This window comes from Aquarana catesbeiana, linkage group LG07 (assembly GCF_042186555.1).
Source record: "Aquarana catesbeiana isolate 2022-GZ linkage group LG07, ASM4218655v1, whole genome shotgun sequence".
Classification (NCBI taxonomy): Eukaryota; Metazoa; Chordata; class Amphibia; order Anura; family Ranidae; genus Aquarana; species Aquarana catesbeiana.
Genome location: NC_133330.1, coordinates 202,111,735 through 202,129,278, shown reverse-complemented (window position 1 = coordinate 202,129,278; position 17,544 = coordinate 202,111,735). Strand labels below are relative to the sequence as shown.

Sequence of the window (17,544 nt, the reverse complement as noted above, 5' to 3'; positions counted from 1 at the left end):
CCTCTCCTCCTCTCCCCCCTCCTCCTCTTTCTAGTCCCCTCTCCCCCCTCCCCTCTCCTCTCCCCCTCCCCCCTTCTCCTCTCCCCCTCCCCCTCTCCCCCCTCCTCCTTGTGGGGTATACATGGACAGGGTAAAGGGGGTGGAGTCAGGGGTAGAGCCAAGGGGGGCAGCAAAATAAGGTTTCGCCTAGGGTGTCAAAAATCCTTGCACCAGCCCTGGTTACGATTCTTCTGATTCTACACTGGCAATGTTATTCAAGTTTCATTTTGCAGCAGTCATTGCATTTGAACTTTTCCATCGCATGGATTATTCTATTGGACTAGGCAATTTGGCCATCCAGTGATAATACTTTCTCTGTTTGGTTCTGCTGGCATCCACCATATAGTGTAATGAATTGCTTAGGCTTTTAAGAGATTCTACTATTTACCATAATTTGTATTATTGTTGGACTCCTGTTGGCGATCAAAGATTGACTATATCTTCATTGTACTCATATTATGATATGAAAACCATGTTTTATTGATACCTGCGGAGTTGTTCGTAGTACTGAACACCTCAAATGTTAGTGATTATAACTTGAATTATATTCCATCTCCTATACATCCTACGTTTTTGTGATCCCCTCCACCGAAGTGTTATGCCACGTACATGCGGTTGGAATTTCCGACAACAAATGTTCGATGTGAGCTTGCTGTCGGAAATTCCAACCGTGTGTAGGCTCCATCGGACATTTGTTGTCGGAATTTCCGACAACAAAAATTTGAGCGCTGGTTCTCAAATTTTCCAACAACAAATTACGATCGTGTGTACACAATTCCAATGCACAAAATTCCACGCATGCTCGGAGTCAAGCAGAAGAGCCGCACTGGCTATTGAACTTCATTTTTCTCAGCTCGTCGTACGTGTTATATGTCACCACGTTCTTCATGTTCGGAATTTCTGACAACATTTGTGCAACCGTGTGTATGCAAGACAAGTTTGAGCCAACATCCGTCGGAAATAAATCCAGGATTTTGTTGTCGGTATGTTCGATCGTATGTACGCGGCATTACAGGTGTATGCATTTTGCATTCAACAAAGAACATTCATTACAGTGCTATTTGGACCACCATGAATCCTCAACAAAAACCCAGGTCTAGCAATTTGTGTAGCAATTTTCTGGTGGAATTTCATGTCGATATAGATCAGGGGTTAGCAACCTGTAAATTGCGAGCAACCAGTAGATCCCGGACAGGTGACTTGTAGATCGCGGTCTGGGCTTGATAACCCGCTATCCCAGTGCATCAAACAGAGTGCAGTGCAGAGGGACTACTTGTAAATTTGGAGCTGTAGTAGGGAGCAAGAGCAGCATAAGCCAATGCCTCCTCTGTAGTGCTGGATCCTGTCCCATGCAGAGTGATACCAATTGCACTCCACCTCTTATCCCGGCTAGCGGCCTCCAACGTGGTGCCAGCAGCAGGAAAGAAGAGATCTTCAGGTTAGTGTGAAGCAATATACTGGGCATAATAGTATAGGGCTGCTTTCACACTGATGTGCTGCGGTTTACTCACAGAGGGTGCTGCAGTGTAGTGTACCTGCAGCTCTCCTGCAGGTTTGCGATGCTTAGCCATAGACTTCTTTTATATCCTGCGGGTTTGGTCCACTTTCTGAATGCAGGAGTTTTGGTGCACTTTCAAATAGTGCACCACACCTGCAGGATATAATAGAAGTCTATGGCAAAGCACAGCTAATCCAGGATGGTCGCAGATGCACTGAGCTTCATCTGCGGTGCAGGTAAGCTGCAGCACATCAGTGTGAAAGCAGCCTTATGGGGGGGCTCAGAACAGTATGGGGTTCATTTACATTTGTAGTTTGGGGGGTAAAACCCCATCATTAAGACATATTTTTACCACCACTACCCAACCGCACCCCCGTTAGCTGCAGTGGCCAGGGGTGTACACATGTCACAGCCGCAGGAAGAGTTATACGCCTGGTCATAGTTGGTGGGTGTAGCCTGCCAAGCATAACCCATTCAAATGAATGAGGCTGCTCTGCGAATACCTTGCAACTTTGTGCAGTACAGCAAACAAGGGGTTAAAGCAGACAGGGTTGTGTTGCTTTCTCACCCCCTGCTTTAACCCCTTGGACCCAGCAGAAGCATGCAGTTGTGGAGCGCTTGCAGAGTGGCCCCATTTACTTCAATAGGTCCCAATTGGCAGGTAGTAGCACCTACCAAAGCAAGAGGGGGTTTAATTCCTGCTGCAGCAATGTACAATGGCTGTTTCCTCAGCAGCTAAAGAGGGTAGAGATTGGCATTGGTAAATCTGTGAATCAACTGCAGGGTTTTACCACCACCCATCTTTGTGTGAACGAGACCTAAGTGTGCTGCTGCTGAGTGCAACTAAGGGCTCATTCACAAGTGCAGCAGGTGCTGCTGCTCCTCTGAAAAGCGATCTGAGTGTGTTTGACAGGTGGTGAGGAGGCAACGTGTTGCCTTCTCACCACCTGATTTAAACCCATGATTGGCGAGCAATACACACGATTGTGACACAGTAGTAGGACAATTAGAGGTTTAAATCAAGTGTGAGGAGGTGACACTATGCCCGCTGATCTTTGATAAGGAGCTTCGGCGTGTTCGCGTACTCCACGTGCAGAGCCCGCCAGGAAGTCGGCAATGCACTGCGCTAATCACAGGCAGTGAGACATTTCCCAATCTGTGTAGCCGCACATTGGGAAAATGTTTCACTGCCTGTGATTAGCGCAGCGCAGTGCCGATTTCCTGGCGGGCTCTGCACGTGGCCTGTGTGAACACGCCCGAGCCCATCCTTAATCTTTGACTTCTCCCACATTGTTCAGGCAGATCTCCGCCTCTTTAACCACTTACGGACCGCCCACTGTCGTTATACGGCGGCTGTTTGAAGGAGGATATCATTGTTATGGCAGCAGCTAGCTGCCATAACCCCGGTATCCCCGTCTTCAGCGGGCGGTCCGCTACAAGATAAAAGTGGTCTCTGCGGCGGATTCGCCGCGAGATCACTTTTATTGGGGGCGGGAGAGGCCCCCACCACCACGATCCAGTGCCCTTCGCTGCTTACCGGAGTCGTTGGCGACGGCGGAGGCGATCGCTTCCTTTCGGTAGCTGAGTATGGAGACGAGTGAGGGGAAGATGGCCCCCACCCACCTCCATACAATTGCTGGGCGGAAGCGATGTCAAAACGTCACTTCCGCCCACAGCTCTTAAAGGGCCATTTTTTTTAAATAATTTTTTTAAATTACAATTTTTTTTTATTGCATTTTAGTCTAAATATGAGATCTGGGGTCTTTTTGACCCCAGATCTCATATTTAAGAGGTCCTGTCATGCTTTTTTCTATTACAAGGGATGTTTACATTCCTTGTAATAGGAATAAAAGTGACATTTTTTTTTTTTTTAAACCGTGTAAAAATAAAAAATAAAAGGTAAAATAAATAATTAAAAAAAAAAATGTAAACGTGCCCTGTCCCGCCCTGTCCCGACAAGCTCGCGTGCAGAAGCGAACGCCTACGTGAGTTGCGCCCGCATATGAAAACGGTGTTCAAACCACACATCTGAGATATCACCGCAATCAGTAGAGTGAGAGCAATAATTCTGGCCTTAGACCTCCTCTGTAACTTAAAACATGCAACCTGTAGAATTTTTTAAATGTCGCCTATGGAGATTTTTAAAGGTAAAAGTTTGTTGCCATTGCACGAGCAGGCGCAATTTTGAAGCATGACATGTTTGGTATCAATTTACTCGGCATAACATTATATTTCACAATATTAAAAAAAAATTGGGCTAACTTTACTGTTGTCTTATTTTTATTCAAAAAAGTGTATTTTTTCCAAAAAAAGTGCGCTTGTAAGACCGCTGAGCAAATACGGTGTGACAGAAAGTATTGCAACGACCTCCATTTTATTCTCTAGGATGTTAGGAAAAAAATGTATAATGTTCGGGGTTTCTAAGTAATTTTCTAGCAAAAAAAACTGTTTTTAACTTGTAAACAACAAATCTCAGAAAGAGGCTTGGTCCTTAATTGGTTAAGGTTGCCTACCCCTGATATAGATCCCATTTTGTATATTCAGGATTGTCACATTGATTATATTGCCTTACACATTTTAAAATTTGGTTCTGGATACTTCTCTAGCGAAGCTAACAAATTATCCAATAATTATCTGATCTGATATGCTATTTTTTGCAATTTATGTTTTGAATAAATTGGCACACAGTATGATGGTTCTGAATAGTTTTGCATCTTTTTTTATCAATGATAACAAATAGTGACTGTAATTATATAGATATTATTTTAATATACTGAAAGTATAGCACACTTTTATAAGTTTTTAGTATGGCTTAAATATTTTACCTTTCAGTAATTCTGTAATAATAACGTTTTGTATTTTTTTTATTTGCTCTACTGCTTATGAGATTAAAAACCCTATACAAGCTGTCCATTAAACCTATATCTGCAGCATGTAACTTAACTTACTGCATAGGCCATGGGTTACAGCAACATGAGTAGAAATAATCCATATGTTGACAAAATTCCTTGGCTCCATGTATCAAACTGTCACTACTAAGAACTATAGCAATTGCCCACAGCCACCAATCAAATCCAAACTTTTAACTGCCATTTTTCATAATTCTAATTGGTGGCTATAGGGCAATACTGACAGCAGTGTTGATAGTGCTAACACTTTGATATATGTACTTTGGTGTTAACTGCTTTTTAGAACACACTGCAGGAATTTCCTATCACAAACCACAACCTTCCCACTTACCTCCCTCATCCAATGTGTGTGTATAATTGGTGGGGAGGTCTTACCCCTGAATGTTTGTAATTGGTGACTTTCCATACAATCATTTACTTTTCAGTGTGCTTTGAGATTTGTGGATTATTTTTTTCAAGGTCCTCTTTTAGCTTTGTGATAAACGTATTGTAGCTTGCTAACCTCTCTAGTCCTAAATGAATATAATGGAATTTTTTGTAATATAAAGCTTTGTCATTAATGTATTCTGTTCCATATAACCCATCCATAAATTTGACTTTCAGTAATTGTTTAGTGCTTAGATTCTATGAGACTGCTATTCGGCAGGCTATACCTTCATACCATTAAACAGCATCTTCACACATCATCTTAATGCTGCTAGAAAATCACCTCTTCATTAAACGCTTCTACATAACATTCATTTTAATAGCAATGCTATCATTCTCTTACCTATTCCTCACAGATTTCTCGGTTCCCAGTTGAAAAACCAATCAGGACTGAAATTCTGTTTCATTTTTAATGAGCATTCTGATCTGCTTGTCCCTGAACAACACAAAACACTTAGAATAGCATGTAGTCATATATATTTAAATTAAATACTTTGCTCCAAACTTTCCACCAAAAATAACAAACCTAAACATTTCTGAAATCTGGATTTCTTATTTACTTGTACAAACTGATCATATGTTTATCCAGCTTACTTTGTTTGAAAGTTTGTTGAATTCAGATATCAGTGCCATCAGTGCCAAGTTAGTGCTTTTCTGCTGTTAACAAGCAGTACTATCAACCCCTGCCAAACCAGTTCAGGCTGAAAAACTGATAACTGACCTTAAAGGGTTTCTTTCACCTTTACTAAACCCTTGAAAGGTTGTGTACCTGTAGGTAAAAATAAACTGTGCAGCTTTGACTAGAGTTGAATAATGCCCTTGCAATTGCTATAGACCATTTATGTACCTCCCAGTGCCTGGCCAAAAACTCTCAGAGATGGCATCTTCTTGTTCTGCTTTGTTGCTAGGACAGTGCCAAGACAAGATTACTGCTCACCCCTGCCATCACAGGAGTGAGCTCTCTAATTCCTGCACAAGTGTGGTCCAGTATCTCCTCTGCTGCAGCAATGTTAAGCTCAGACCTACTGAATCAGGGAAGAGAACATACATATGAGGGGATCCCAGAGGGGAAAAGGGACAGCTGTAAATGCAGAGATCCAGAGAGCATCTAAGAGATCTTTTAACTCTGTGGCACCGGCTCCTGCCGGCCCTTTAAGGGGATTGGAATGCCAGGAGGCAGGGTTTGTGACCATGTGATTACCATTATTGGCTGTCACGGTGGTCAAATGATTGGAAAACTCCCGATCGCAAGTACCGTTCGGGAGCTTTGCGTGAGCCGCCAGGAGCACACAGGGCATGCGCTCTCGGCACAGCACTGTGGGCGCTATTGCACGCAAATATGCGGCCGCTCGGCGCCAAGGCCCGGCCACTGAGAGGCCGCATATTTGCATGTGATCGACACAAAGTTGTTAAGTATAGCCCAAAATGGATCCATCCAAGAGCATGGCCGGCCACAACGCTCCAACACCAGGAAAGATGCATACATTTACAGCTGTCACTTTTGGGATCTTTTTACCATGGGATCACATCACCACACCACCAGGCTTATTGTTTTTAACTACCATCTGTAGGCTTGCAACCACTAACTTCTCTATGAGTTTCCAGATGTACTTTTGCCCCTGATGAAGAGTGGTACTCGGGCAGCTGTCGGGCAGCTTCTACATCAGGACTGTTACACTTGAACCTATGAGAATTGTATATGGGGCCCTGTTCCCCTATGGTCTAAGCCTACAATGTATGTTTTGTAATATGGTTTCATGGTCTGCAATAAAGATGTAATAAACTGTTCTTATATATTTTCTGTTTTTGAATTATATTTGGTGCTGGGAAAGTCCCATACACTCATGATACAATTTGTTGGATAGACTTTATATTATTTAGAACCACTTCACTTGCATTTCTAGCAAGCAAGAGAGTTGATCCAAGACAAGGTCTAGACAAGGTCTTATATAACCTACTTTCTTAGTGACCAATCATCATTCTGATTCAACCATTCATGTTTTTTAAAAAAACTGCTTTTGGGAATATAATATTTATTTCAAGCATATCCCATAATGATGTAATCAGATTTTTGTGGAGCCAAGGGAAAATCATGAAAGTATGTTGTAATTCTACAAGGCATTCCTAAGCTAAATAGGCTGTGGGTAAGAGAGATGTGGAAATCCTAATTTACTGTATAACTTCTGATCTGTTTCTGCTGTGATGCAGTGAAACACCTTCCCCTGACAGCTAATAAACTACTATCTCTATTTTTAGTTTTCTTTTCATCACCTTTACATGGGATTGAGAATTGATCTTCCATGAAAGAGGTTGAAACAATCCACATGAACATTAAAAAAATGATGTGCAAATTACCAATAGCTCAAGACCAGTATAGCTTCTTCTGATATTGGGTGCCTAGTATAGTCTCCAATTATCCAATAACACAGTTATAGTTATCAAATGACACTGTTTTTAAAGATTACTTAGTTATACACATTATCTTTATTATTTACATGACATTCTTTCCTTTCGTTGCTTAACTGGTGTTGTTATTGATGTATTTCTCATACAGGTAATCTAGGAATATCAGCACATCAGGAATTCATCCAATTCAGAGATTATGCTGTTAGCAAACAATAGGGATGTTAAAAATGACATAATGACAACACAATCATGGCCTGTGATCAAGACCTGGATGAGTGGAAACGCATTGCCGTGATGTTTTTTTTAACCCTATGGGATGTTAATCAAGCAAGCTATTAACTGAATGAATTCCCGATGTGATGATTGCTTCCTTCTTGGCTGTGCATGTACAGTGGATAGGGGGAGAATGCACTGTGTAGTGTATTAATGTCTTCTAGTGAAGGAAAAATATATTTTATTACTTACCAATAAAGACATGTGCTGTGGAAGGTGGCACATTGTCTTTGCTTAATAGTAATGTTAATCATTCAATTAAATAAAGGTGGAGAACAGTATTTCCAGGCACATTCAGGGGTGAAGTAGGAAAGGGTTGCTCTGCGTGATTACAGTAAGGAGATCTGCACCACTCTATGCAGTCATGTCAGGTTTTATTGGACTGAAAGTCAGTCCTCATAGGTCACCGGTAGGGATGAATGCACTACTACTACTACTACTACTACTACTACTACTACTACTACTACTACTACTACTTAGAATCCGGTAAAGGGAGGAACTCATGAAAATACAGTGTTTCAATAAAACAAGCCTTATAGTAGATTCTTGTTAGAGATGTCTGGTGACCAAGGAAGCTCTATTCTCAGCCAAGTAGCAGCTGAACTCAATCAACCTGTTCCCTATAACGTGAACAAAATGTAATGGAGTTTTGTACACAATAATTAGATAATTGATTTTAGTTTTTTTATAAGTAATAGTAGGTATGAAACAAAAGGTAGCCGACAATCTAAAAAAGGTCTCTCCCACCCCATGGTAAAAAAGAGATCAACCTCTAAAAGAAAGCCCTGGCTTATTCAGGTAAAATGTTGTACACCTTTATTAATGTTTTCTGTCTGTTCTTCCTTTCCTTGACCTAGGCCAGCACTGCTCTTGCTAGCTTCTAAAATACTAAATACCAACCTTTAAATGTTGACACTTTTAACACCTTTGAGTAATCTAGTAGGTCACATGTATTTTAAAAAAGCAATGTCATGAACTAAAAGCAGACTTTATAACCTGTAATGTTTTTTTGTTTTCTACTGAACTTTGTTTTGGGTCATTCTAAAGTATGATTACAGAACACAGAGTTGCCTTCTACTGAGCTGTTTAATTGTGTATCAGCACTGAATGGGTTTGAAAGATGATCACTTTCCTCCTGTCCACATGAACATGGAAGAGTGTAACAAACCTAAAAATGCTACCAATGCTTTGAACCTTAGAAGAAGATTATCACTTCTTTATTCTGCATTGAAGAATGTACAGCATCTTGCCAGAGAGAAATATAGCTGTGACCTTTCTGGGCATGTATGGGCTTGTTGTAATTAGAAAACCCATACTGTCTTTCTCATAGGTATTTAGACGGGTTCCAACTTTGGTTTAATCCAGAATTAATGGTTAATGGATGTTCTGTTTTTTCCTTCTTGCAGATACCAGTTAAACCAATATATACTGCTGTGATCTAAGGGCATTAAGTTGCTAGATAATATACTAATATATATATATATATATATATATATATATAAATATATATATATGTCCTGAAGTGTGTGACCGATACATTACAACATGTGTGTCTATAAACATTATGAAGTGGAACTAGCCTCATAACTAGACATTCTTCGTCAGCTATATGTGGTCCCCTGCTTGTGGCTCTGTGTGGTGAGCGCTTTTTTTTCCCAGACAGTATCAAGAAAACCTTCTGACTGTCCCCAGTGGTGAGAAGCGGTATTGCAGGTGTCCCCATTGCGAGAATGGAGCTGGTTGACCACGTGTGAAGGATCCTGTTGACACAAACTCGCATGCTGCTGCTTTCCTCTGGCAGCTTTAATGTCAGTGAGTGCATTTTAGTTCTTGTCACGCGTGGTAGAGAGGATTTTATTTAGCTTGTGGAAGACACTTTCTTTGCAGTGATATTATCACATATTTTGGGCTCGTTTGCATTGGACATTTATTCACACTGATTTACTTTTATTATCATTTTTGAATATTGTGAATGCTTTTTGCACATTATGAATGCTGTGTTGATAGCACATACTTTAACCATATAAGCCCCAGAAGGTTTACCCCCCTTCAGGACCAGGCCATTTTTTGCAATATGGCACTGAGCTACTTTCACCCCTTCGCTGTCAGAGCCGTTTTTTGCGTGTTTTTTTGCACGCATGTTTAAAAAATCATTTTAGGCCTGAAGGTTACACAAAACCCCAAATGTTATAAATTTTCTGAAAGCAGACACCCTAGAGAATAAAATAGCGGTAGTTTTATATCGCATGATATTACCGCAAAGGTCTAGGAAATATTTAAGTAAAAAACACACTAACGTGAATTTTAGGGCAAACAAATGCAATAAATTACCCACATTTTTGGTAAAATATAAAAGACGAGGTTGCGCTGAGTAAATAGATACCCAACATGCCAAACCTTCATTTTTTTTGCACACAAGAAATTGCGTCAAACATCAGTACCCAATATTTTCTAGAGGCAACGCTTCAAAGGCCCCCTATAGGTATCATTTTAGTGTTACGGAGGAGGTCTGGTGCTAGAATTATTGCTCTCACTTTGGTGTGCGCAGCGATATGTAACATGCGTATCGCAATTGATGTTTTCACGTGTAGGTGCCCCGACGCATTCGTTTATGTGCGTGCATGTGTAAATGTGGGAGTGGGAGGCCTCAAAAAAAATTGGGGGGGATTTGTTTCTGCTTGAGTGTAACTTTATTTTTTGCAAAAAAAAATTTTTTTTTTTTTTTACCTAACTTTTTTTTTTCACCACATAGGGGACAAACAGTCCTCTATGTGATGATTTATTGGGGACAGGTTCTCTTTATTTATCTAAAAGACCCTGCATGTCTCCCCTGTATTTCACTGAATGTTTTGCAATGCAGATCGCATTGCAAAACATCCTACACCGACAAAGCGAGTCGGGGACACTGAGAACGTGACCCAGAAGTGACGTCAGAGACGTCACTTTCCCAGGTCACTGCAAGAAGGGAGGAGAGCAGACGTGTATCCGCTCTTCTCCCTTCCCTCCACCCGCCAGCACCCGCTATGACTGTCCCAGGCCCGCCGATAGGCAAGCGGAGCCCAGTAAGCATAGTGGGAGCGCACGAGCCGCGGGGGGGGCACCGGTACCGGGATGATGTGAGAACGCTCTCCTCCCTGACAGGCAGAAGGCTGCCTGTCAGTTTCACACCACAATTCCGGTGTCTGGTGGCAAAAGGGTTAACTGACAATTGCACTGACCGTGCGACGCTGTACCCAAAAACAATTGAGTCCTATTTTTCCCCCCACAAATAGAGGTTTCTTTTTGGTAGTATTTGATCAACTCTGCGCTTTTTTTTGCACTATAAACACAAGAAAGAGCGGCAATTTTGAAAAAAAAAAAAAAAACATATTTTTTACTTTCTGCTATAAAACATACCCAATAATAATGTAAAAAATCTAATTTCTTCATCAATTTAGGCCAATGTGTATTCTACTCCATATTTTTTGGTTAAAAAAATCCCAATAAGCGCATATTGGTTTGCGCAAAAGTTATAGTGTCTATGGGAATAGATTTATGGATTTGGGTTTTTTTTTACACTTTTTTTGGGACCAGTAAAAAATGCACTGTACTAATGACACTGACAGGGAAGGGGTTAACATAAGGGGCAATCAAAGGGGTTAAGTGTGTTCCTAAGGAGTGATTTATAACTGTGTGGGGGATGGCTTGACTGGAGGAAGACAGAGATCCGTGTTTCTGTTTAGCAGAAATACAAGATCTCCATCTTCCTCTCTGACAGAACGGCGGTCTGCCTTGTTTTCCATAGGGCAGACCGCCGTTCTGCCCTCTTCTGTCAATGATCGATGGGTCCCGGCAGACATCGTGTCCCGCCGGAGCAGCTGATTGGCTCCCGCTGTGTCCAATTACAGTGGGAGCGGGTCGCCGGCGGCACGTGTGTGCACTCCAGACCCTGTGCACAAAATCACGTACAGGTACGTGATTTCAAGCAGGAGGGCCCACTCTGCCCACAGTATATCTGCCCGGGGCGATCCTTAAGTGGTTAAAGCGGACCTTCAGTAATTTTTTTCATCTTTCCATCTATTAAATCTTCTACCCTTGTCGTTTTTTACTTTGGATAGTAAAACATTTTTTTTCTGCAGTAAATACCTTATAAAGCCCACTTTACTGTTTCTTGTCTGGTCATATGCCTAGGCTTATGACATCATGCACAGCTCTCTTTCACTCTTGTGAGAGTTTGCCAGGAAAGGGAGGGGGGAGAGGGCCAATGAGAGCTGCCAGAGATGGAGGTGTGCCTCTGTGTATCTGTATAAATCCAGGATGTGAACAGGCAGCAGCTTCAGCTGCCCACAGTTAAAAATGGTTGCAGCCCGACTTAGTAAAGGGAGATTCTGCAGCATATTTGGCAAGTACAGAATCATAGTATATATAAAATAATATGCAAAGTGGTTGAAGGGAAGCTTCAGAATGGCAAAGATGTTTTTAATTACAAATTATGTGAGCAGACTGCAGTTCCTCTTTAAGTTTGTAATATTCTATATTTGGAGGCACTTGGTTTTGTTTGGGTACTGTATAGTTTACCCTATTGACAGCTGCCCCAATTTTTTTCTTTAGCGCTGATCCCCTTTTATGTTTTCATTCTTTGTCAGCTGCCACAAAACTCATTTGCTTGCCCTTCTGCTTATTGACATCAATTTTCCCCCTGAGGAAAGACTTATCCATTTTGCTTTATCCCCGAAGATTTTCATTGGAGATTGAGATTCACTCTGATTTCGACATTCTACATGTAAATGACTGCTGTATCAGAAATAGAAGAAAACTCTGTTGGTCCCCTCAGAGTAGGCAGAATTCCTCCTTAAAATAATAGAATAATAAGGTATGAGACAGATCACTGAATCCAATGCATCTTTAATTTGTTATCTGACTATCTGAGGACATTCTGCTGACATAGACATTCTTGCCTTACCATACCTCCTTATACGATTGAACGTCTTCTCTAATGGACAACTCTAAAATATCAATATTCCAAACTGGTTTTCTCTTCTGCGTCTTACTTGACTTACAAAGTTTGTTGTTTCATTATCTGTAATGACAACCACAGAATAAGAAGCAACTTATTCCTCACAAATCAAACTCCACATATACATGCCATTTTTATAAAGACCATACATATTTGCAAATGGATATGCACAAATATTTTCAGGAAGATTTTGTAACAAGAAAGGCTTTTTGTTATGGTTCATTTTGGAGATTAGACCACGTCGGTCCTAATCTGTCCATAATTGACTCATGCATGGATCAATATCCATCCAAATATTGTTAGGGGGGATGAACATCTTATATAATAGAAGGATTTGCCGTTCATGTGGTCATCACACAAGCCCTTCTATTACTCTCCATGGAATCCAGTATTCTACTTGGACAACAGTCATTCAAAGTTCAATAAGGCCATGCATGTTATAATCGGATTGTATCATCTCCTTTTATTTATTACAGATACTTATATAGGGCTGTCTTATTATGCAGCTTTTCACATATACAGTGCTGTGAAAAATTATTTGCCCCCTTCCTGATTTTTTATTTTTTTGCATATTTCTCAGTTAAATGATTCAGATCATCAAACAAATGTTAATATTACACAAAGATAACCCGAGTAAAATCCAAGATGCATTTTTTTAAATTATTATTTCATTTATTAAGGCAAAAAAGCTGTTTAAAACCTGCCTGGCCCTATGTGAAAAAGTAATTGCCCCCTCCCATACTGAATTATGAATGAACTGTGATTAACCACAATTTTTTGGAAAGCTGAGTTAAATTTCACTTGCCACACCCCGGTCTGCCAGACCTGTTGAATCAAGAAATCACATAAATAGAAGCTGTCTGACAAAGTGAAGCATGCTAACAGATCACAAAAAGCCACACATCATGCCACAATCTACAAAAGTTCAAGAACAGATGAGAAAAAAAGTAATGTACAGGAAGGTGTCTAGGAAGGGTGTCAAAGCCATTTCTAAGGCTTTGGAACTCCAGTGAACCACAGGGAGAGCCATTATCCACAAATGGAGATAGGCTTGAAACAGTGGTGAACCTTCCCAGGAGTGGTGGGCCTACAAAAAATTACTCCAAGAGCATGACGAATCATCCAGGAGGTCACAAAGAACCCAGAACAAACATCTAAAGAACTGCAGGCCTCACTTGCCTCAGTTAAGGTCAGTGTTCATGATTCAACAATAAGAAAGAGACTGGGCAAAAATGGCCTCCATGAGAGAGTCCCAAAGCCACTGCTGACCAAAAAGAACACAAAGGCTCATCTCACATTTACCAAAAATCATCTTGATTATCCCCAAGACTTTTAGGTAAATCTGTGGACTGATGAGACAAAAATGTAACTTTTTGAAAGGTGTGCGTCCCGTTACATCTGGCATAAAACGAATACAGCATTTCAAAGCAAGAACATCATACCAACAGTCAGACATGGTGGTGGTAGCGTGATGGTCTGGGGCTGCTTTGCAGCTTCAGGACCTAGACGACTTACCATAATTGATGGAACCATGAATTCTCAGCTCTACCAGAAAATCCTAATGATCAATGTCCGGCCATCAGTTGTGACCTCAAGCTCAAGTGCACTTGGGGTTATGCAGCAGGACAATGATCCAAAACACAAAAGCAAGTCCACCTCCAAATGGTTCAAACAAAGCAAAAATTTAGGTTTTGGAATGTCCTAGTCAAAGCCCGGACCTAAATCCAATTGAGATGCTGTATCATGACCTTACACAGGCCGTTCATGCTGGAAAACCCTCCAATGTTGCTGAATTAAAACAATTCTGCAAAAGAAGAGTGGGACAAAATTGCTCCACAGCAATGTGAAAGACTCATTGGCAGTTATCGCAAACGCTTGATTGCAGTTGTTGTCACCAAGGGTGACGCAACCAGTTATTAGGTTTAAGGGGAAATTTTTTTTTCACATAAAGCCAGGCAGGTTTGGACAGCTTTTTTGCCTTAAATGAAACCATCATTTAAAAACTGAATTTTTACTATCTTTGTGTAATAAAAAAAATTGTTTGATGATCTGAGTCATTTAAGAGTGACAAATATGCAAAAAAATAAAAAAATCAGAAATGGGGCAAATACTTTTTCACACAACTGTATATTGTACATTTATATCAGTCCCTGTCCTCGAGGAGCTTACAATCTGAGGTCCTTAACTCACATTCATGCATACACATCATTTATTCATACATGATATATGGGTTGGGATAAATAGCTTAATCTCAATATTTGCTGATGATACAAAGCTAAACAAGGCAATAACTTCACAGCAAGATGTGGAAACCTTACAAGAAGACCTAAATAAAAATAACGGGGTTGGCAACTACATGGCAAATGAGTTTTAATGCTAAAAAATGTAAAATAAATGCACTTGGGTGCTAAAAATATGAATGCAGTTTACTCGCTAGGGGGAGAACCTCTGGGGAAATCCAGGATGGAAAATGATCTGGGGGTCCTAGTAGATGACAGGCTCAGCAATTGCATGCAATGCCAAGCTGCTGCAAGCAAAGCCAACAGAATATTAGCGTGCATCAAAATGGGGATTTACTCCCATATATTAGACCTTAAACTGGACGCTACTTCTCGAAACCTGCTACAAACACAATTCCCCCTTTGCTTGGGCTGACCAAAGCATCCCATACTTAGGAGTCCACCTTACAAAATCAGTTCTAACTCCTATTTGCAGCCAATTTCAAGCCTCTCCTTGCCAATTTAAAGATAGAAGCACAAGCCATAACCAAACACAACCTTTCTTGGTCAGGTAGACTGGCAGCATTCAAAATGCTACACCTACCCCAAATCCTATATCTATTCAGAACTCTTCCCGTACCCCTGCCTAAAATACTACTTTAAATCACTGCAATCCATGCTTAACAAAACCATATGGAATGAAACCAAACCTAGATGTGCACACTCGACACTCAGAAACCACAGATCGGCGGGGGGCTCAGGGACAATAGACTTCGAAGACTATCACAACAGCAGCGATACTGGACCAGCTTAATGAGTGGTTCCGCACAATTCCTAATAAGCCTTGGAGCTCAATAGAACATTCACACCTGCTTCGTCCAAACCTACTATCTTGGTTAATGAGCTCACCCTGGGGTCCAAAACTATCGGCGGGCAACACCTCCCACCATGGTGGCATCAATCTCAGCATGGAAAAAACGAATACACAACAGCAACAACACACCCCGACACGCCTCCCATTCCTATCCCTATTGAATCTCTTCACCACCTCTCTCCGAACTTGAATTTAAACCATGGGCCAAGAAAGGGCATCCGAACCATCCAAAATATTCTACTCCTAGACAAACCCAAATCTTTCACCCTCCTGAACCAAGAGTATAAACTTACCTCAAACAGAACTCTTCACCTACATGCGAGTCACGCACTGCCTTAGAGACTCCCACTTCAGATGTACACTATACATCCTAAAAGCTTGGGAATATCTAACGTCCTCAATCCCCAAAACGCAAAGGAATATCCCTATTCCAAAATATCTTACACCACAAACTGCAGTTTACCAAGAAACCCCCCCCATATTCACTGGGAACATGACTTAGGTCAGACATTACATGGAACACCAATGGCAAAAAGCGATCCAGTCAATCTATAAATCCACAAAATGCGCCACGCTTTGGGAAAACACCCAAAAACCTGCATCTCAGGTTGTTACCTAACCCCATCCAGAATTGCTAAATTTAATCCTTCTACTAGTGATCAATGCTGGCGTGGTTGTTCAATCAGGGGTGACCTACTCCACATCTTTTGGACGTGCCCACGACTGCGTAACTACTGGAACACGATCTTCCAAATACTCTCAGACGTCACACACCAAAACTTTACACCCAACACCTGATCTAGCTGTTCTGAACCCACTATTGAAACAGTACCAACACCATACAGATACATAGTGACCCATATTTTATTGGCTGCAAGATTATGTATCGCAAGACTATGGAAAACGAGATACCTACCCCCTCCGTTGAACATACCCTAGATACGGTGAACCTTCACTACAGTTTTGAAATGATGATGGCCTCTAGTGCAGGCCTCATACCCACTGTGAAATATAAGTGGAAGCCGTGGGAGTTTGTGGTCTGGAGCTGCATCATTCCTTTCATAACCGAACACCTGACGATCTAGAAACCCTTTCTTATTTTCTTGACAAGCAACATATCGTTAACGTTCTTTCTTGATACGTTTTTTTTTTCTTTTGAATACTGCTACTGCTTTAGTCTACAGGCTCTATTTTACTTCTGATCTCTTTCAGTCGGAGACTGTCCACATAGAGTGCCACCCCCCCCAGGTGAAAAAGTGTTCCCATTAGGGTACCTGGGGTGGTGCTACTCATGCAACCATTAACTTCCGATATCGAAATTGATAATATGACAGTTCTCGGATATATGTCTATAGCGCTAACCAGCTAACCTGTTTATTTGTATACACCTAAACGATTGTACTGTATCAACTTACAATGTGCACATTGTATTGATATATGTTCTTTGTAAAAATCAATAAAAATCTATGTTGAAAAAAAAATGGGGATTTACCTCGCGATAAAACAATAATTCTCTCACTCTACAAGAATCTGGTCTGGCCACATCTTGAGTATTTGGTCCAGTTCTGGGCACCAGTCCTCAGGAAGGATGTGCTGGAACTGGAAAGAGTTCAAAGATGAGCAACAAAGCTAATAAAGGGGCTGGAGACCTCAGCTATTGGGGAAAGACTACAAGCATTAAAACATATTCTCTCTGGAGAAGAGACGCTTGAGAGGAGATATAAGCAAAACTCAAATACCTTACTGGTGACCCTAGCATAGGGGAAAATATTTTCAGTGGGAGATAGTTTAAAAAGACATGCAGCCATTCATTGAAATTGGAAGAGAAGCGGTTTAACCGTAACTGCGTAGAGGGTTCTTTACTGTCAGAGCGGTAAGATGTAGAATTCTCTTCCACTAGCAGT

The 17,544-nt window shown here is 41.1% G+C and overlaps 1 protein-coding gene and 1 long non-coding RNA gene across 2 annotated transcripts in view; one reads left to right on the top strand and one right to left on the bottom strand.

The window, feature by feature from the left end:
* NTNG1 (netrin G1) overlaps positions 1-17,544 on the top strand; it is a 527,102-nt gene that overhangs the window by 73,941 nt on the left and 435,617 nt on the right. The gene's annotated exons all lie outside the window — the stretch shown is intronic.
* LOC141103424 (uncharacterized) overlaps positions 12,130-17,544 on the bottom strand; it is a 23,581-nt gene continuing 18,166 nt past the window's right edge. The window contains exons 2-3 of the long non-coding RNA XR_012235322.1: positions 12,499-12,610; positions 12,130-12,381 (exon numbers count right to left, since the gene is read on the bottom strand). This is a non-coding gene — a long non-coding RNA (uncharacterized lncRNA). The remainder of the gene's footprint in view (positions 12,382-12,498; positions 12,611-17,544) is intronic.